Below are 5,390 nucleotides of genomic sequence, written 5' to 3' on the forward strand. Positions count from 1 at the left end.
GTGAAGAAGATCTTGATGACGACTTGGAGGAGGAATTGTTCTTTTTTTTAAGAACTTCTTCATTTTCTTCTCATCATACGGGTCGTAGTTCTTGCTCTTCCCTTTTCCATGGTTACTATTTCCTGAGTTAAATCTTCCACTGGCACGAATCTCATCTTCCCAGAGAGGGCAATCCGAGATGAAATGTCCTGGTTTTTTGCACTTGAAACAGGTGTAATCTCAAGTAGGTTTTGGTGAAGACTTTGAGCTACCAGAATTGTTGGATCCTTTTCTATGAATAAGATTTTTCTTTTAGAAGCACTGGAATATTTGTGTGATCAATGTGAGAACCTTTCTGATCCTTTCTGGGTCAACAGAATTTTCCTCGGCAATATCTTCTAAGGAATAATCAGCCATAGCCTTGAGCGCGTGACTCTTTCGGTGAATAGAGACATAGAGATCTCTCTTTTCTTCTTCATGTTCCTCATGGGTATTCAGCCTTTCCATGATATCAGTAGAGTCAAGAACCTTGAAATCAGCTCATTCACGAATCATCAGAACCGGGATGTCGAAAGAACTATCTAGAGATCAGAGCAACTCCGGGATCAGTCATGTCTTTGGCGTCGAGACCTTCAGCTCATTAGCGATGTCACTCAGACGATCAAAGGTTTGCTGAAAGCTTTCATTGCCAATTCTCTTGAATCGGTTGAATTTGCACGAAGGGTATCAATGTGAGCTTCTTTCTGAGTTGAGACACCTTCTTTGATCTTCTCCAGAATGTCCCATAATTCCTTCGGAATTTTACACTAGCGATAGCGAAGAAATTGAGCACGAGAGAGATGGCCAGCAATTTCATCTTTGGCTTGAGCATCCATCTGGATAAGCTTCTTCTCGTGGTCCGTGGGAACTTGAGGAACTTCAACTGAGCACCCATTTTGCACCACATTCCACATCTCATCATCAATTGCTCAAAGACAGATCTTCATATTGTCCTTCTAGAAGGGGTAGTTCGTCCCATCGAACATGGGGATCTTCAGGTGCGACTTGTAACTCACTAAAGACATACTTAAACTCCAAGGTTGTTAGACCAAAATGAGCAGAGTTAAGGAGTACCTTGCTCTAATACCAATTGTAGGAACAAAGTATGTCTACCAAAGGGGGTGAATGGGAGTTTTAAAATTTCTACGAAAACTTCAAAACTATCGGAACCAGCAGCAGAGCGAATGAAAATAGATTACAGGGAGCGAAAACAAACTAGCGAACATGAACTAACCGCATGCATCTAAGAGAATCACGTGATCAAAATTTATCATACAACACAGACGAATGAAAACAAGTGTAGAGATAACCGGTGATGCTCGATGGCGACAAGGGATTTGGTAGACCAGTTCGCCCTTCTGCAAAAGGACTACGTCTAGTTAGAGGGGTTGTGACTTAACACGGAAGATAAACTCTCTTCGCCCTATTCTCCTCGACAATTGGTTCGTCAACCAATGTCGATCACTCATGGTAGATGCTTGAGGTGATCTTTGAACCTTTACATACTTCTTCTTCGAGAACCACAATTAATCTTGGTCTCTGAAGAAACTGACACCTAACAGTCTAGATAGTTCGCAGCTCTCAAGAGTAATAGGTGGAGCGTACTGGACTTAGATTCGAATGATGCTAAACCACTATCTAATTTTTTGGCTCTGGGGTTTTTCTCTCGATGGATTTTAAACTCAAATCACTCTTGAGAGAGGGTTGCTCAATATTCTTCTCGGAATCAAATGGAGCAGCCACCGGACAAAGCCGGTGCAGAGTGGCTATTTATAGTCGCAGCCTTCCCTGATGGGAAATGACCATTTTACACACACAGTCCAGCCAATGGCCAACCGACATGTTCTCAACGGTCGGATTTTGGATGCAACGGTAACATTACTTGAGGAACAAGTAATGCTAACTCTTCAGTCAGAGACAAGTCTCTCGCAGTGAAGAAGATCACAGTCACTTGCTAGCAAGTACTTGCTCGGAACACAAAGGTATTTCTCTCTCAACTCACATTGGATTGGGTTTAGCATCAGAGAATCAAAGTTTCAAACACTATACCCCTCTTCCTAGGACGGTGGTCCTATGACTCAATAGAGAGAAAGAAGAAGAACGAAATAAGTGCTTCATCTTCAACTTCTCGGTTGCAGACAATTCCTTCAAATGGCACCGAACCAATTGATTCATTTTTGGGGGGTCACTCTCGACAGCATAATCTTCGATGATAATCCTCGTTGCCACACTGGAGACTATCTTCGGAGTTTGTACCAAACTCCCCATGACTCCAGGGACCTGTTACTCTGTGTGCACTAGCAAACACATCAGTCCCTTACTGTTTATGTCAACAATCTCCAAAACATAAGGAGGCAAATTATTGCACCAACAAAAGACTTCGTTGTTAAGCTAACTAGACGAGGTAAGGGTCTTTGGAACCTACAATACGAAAAATACTTCTCGGGAAGAGCTCGTTTGGGGCTCCTCGGAAGTCCAAGGTATATAACTCCTCAAACACAAAGCCATGGTTGCATTGGAGGAAGTTGAACCAATTTGCAAGACCGGAGACCAATGAAGGAGAACAAATCATCTCAGGATTGTCCTCGGCTTGGAAGACCATTTCAGGGGCTACTGATGGTGTCCTAGATAAGGGGGTGCTAAGCACGTCGGTCCCCAAGCGCGGGTTGGGCCAAGGACCCCCAAACTATCAACCAAGTGGGCCACGTTTGACAGGCCCCACAGCATACTCAAGATGGAATCTTTCGAAGACTTGGCGCACACTCCAAGGCATGATGTAATCCTCAGCATATTTACCCCTCGATGTAACCGACTTAGGTGTAACCCTAGGTACTCGTGGTGTCTATATAAGCCAAGGTGTTTAGACCATAGAGGTAAATTCATTCACACATATAATCTCGAGGTAGATCAACCTGTACTCTGTACTCCATCCACAATCAATACAATACAAGTAGGACGTAGAGTTTTCCCTCTTTGAGAGGGACTAAACCTGGGTAAACATTGTGTCTTTTTTTCTTCATGTTACCATCTAGCCAAGATCACCAGCTCGGGGCCCCCTACCCGAGATCTTCCGATTTAGCTCCATCAACCGGACCGTCGCGACCCCAATGAGGCCACGACCGTTGTACCTCAGGATTTTCATCACTCTTGGTCAGGCCTCGACATCCGAGCCCAACAATATCATTTCATTTTTTTTATTCGTCTCCACCTGCTCCGATGAAGAATATTCACCGTTCTCCTATGTCCTTGGCTTCTTCTTATTCTTGTCCTTCTATGGAGTACTCACACCACCTTTTCCCGCAACGACCACTCTAAGCGGAGGTTCAAATTTAATTAACATATTTGCCGCAACCCCCACCCACTTCAAGTGTTTCTGTGGTTGAGCGTACAGTTGTTCTACCATCAGCTTGCCTTTTGCCCAACAAAGTTTGATTTTTTTGTCTATATCTTGGTACCATTGATGTACCATCATTCTTGTCCCCATCCTTTCCAGAGCCATCCAGGTCCATACCCTCCAGATCAGATGGGTTCTTTGCAGGTGCATAATTCCATTGGCAAGCTCTTTCACCAAATCTTCCATCCATGCCTCTGCTTGATAGTCCCCCCCCCCCTCATGTTCATATCTCCACGACCAGCACCCAATGACCGACCACCACTCACACCGCGACCACCGCCTCGCCCCCTTCTCGGAGCAAGAATAAAGGGACCCCATCCAAATTTTGATTCATCGTGTTCTCCCATACCACACTCCTCATGCCAATGTCCCATCTTCCCATAGGCGTGAAAAAGCATCGGGAACTTCTCAAATTTAACTTGGTAGAATTCGGTCTCACCCTTTACTGTGAACCCACAAAACATGAAGTTTTACTCCGATTCGGATATCAGGGAGTGTAATCTGAATTTCTTGCACTTCCCCTGTATGTTTCGCCAAGTTTTCCAAAAAAGGGTTTCTTCTTCAAGACTCCATTGGGGAGTTTATGGATCTAGCACCATGTCTCAAGTGGATTCAACTTGACTCTCAGGGTTTGTGAACCCGTCATATTCAACCAACAGAGCACAATCTTTGAAATCCCACGGTCCTTGATGCATGGCCTTGTTCCAGTCCGCCAGGTAGTAAAATTGTAATAAAAAGATGTTTGAATTTATCCTCCTCCACACTACCTCCTGAGTGGGTTCCATGCCGCACGCATGTCACCAATTAGCGCACTCTGACTGAAACTTTTCTTCGTCAAAAGTTTTTGCTAAGCTTCTCCTCCATCACATCAACCTCATCTTCCCAGGTTAGTTCATCAATCTCTTCATCCTGTAAATGCAATCTCTCTAGAAGCTTGCTTGGATCCTCCACTACTAGGCCCTTCGACCCTGATGCTTCCGTGGAGTTTGAGATCCCACTCAAAATCTTGGCTCGTCTCCCCAAAAACCTCCAATCTCAACAACCTGAGACACCACCTAGGGTGGTTCTAGATCAGAGAGAAGTCCACCAGTCGTCCTTGTCAACAAGGGGGGCTCACGACGTCCACCGCCGAGAGGACTGGAAAACCCTAGGGGATCCCGGCATCTGCTGGTTCTTAATCAATCCTACTCCTACGTAATCTTTACTACTTCACTATTTTAATGATCTAAACACTCTTATATTTCTTTAGAGAGGGAGTACTTCTAAAGTTCCAAATTGGTGATCATCTGGCCTTCCAATACCCCACCTCCCTCTCCCTCAATCCTAGATTTTTGCAACGTTTCAAATTAACACCTCCCAATAGTCGATCCGAGTCCACCGGAACATCTTGTTTGCTTGGTGTATTCTCTCCTTTAATCGATTATGGTGCAATCTTTTTTCTTTTCTTTTGCTCTTACCTATCGTAGGCTGCCCTGGTGCGCCATGAGGTGAAGATGGCACAGCTAGAGATGTCCGCATCATGCATTCCTCAACCTCTACTTAAATCGACTAAATAGTGATTTTATTAAATGCCACTTTGCCCCATGAAATTCAAAATTCGAGGTATACATATCAACATTGTGAGAACTCTCTTGGGTGTAGCGGTGCACGCACATGCATGTGCACATGGATGCCAACCTCCTTCTACCATAAATTCAGAAGTAAAAAATGCAGATAGATGTTTGGTAAAACGCCCCAACTGTAAAAGAATAATATGCACAACTATCACATCTACCTTCTTCACTTTCTTGTTTCAAAATTCTCAGCATAATTGTTGCCGTAGCTGCTCATCAGCACTAGGTTGCATGAGGCTATGGATTGCTTTTTTATTTTCTGAAACTTAAAGAACGGTCAACGGAACGACCATTCTTTATTGACCTCTCATACTTCACTACATTGGTATAGAACGCAGGACAGAGCTCCTAACCCAGTCATCACA

Source organism: Triticum aestivum, chromosome 4D (genome assembly GCF_018294505.1).
Source record: "Triticum aestivum cultivar Chinese Spring chromosome 4D, IWGSC CS RefSeq v2.1, whole genome shotgun sequence".
NCBI classification, from domain to species: domain Eukaryota; kingdom Viridiplantae; phylum Streptophyta; class Magnoliopsida; order Poales; family Poaceae; genus Triticum; species Triticum aestivum.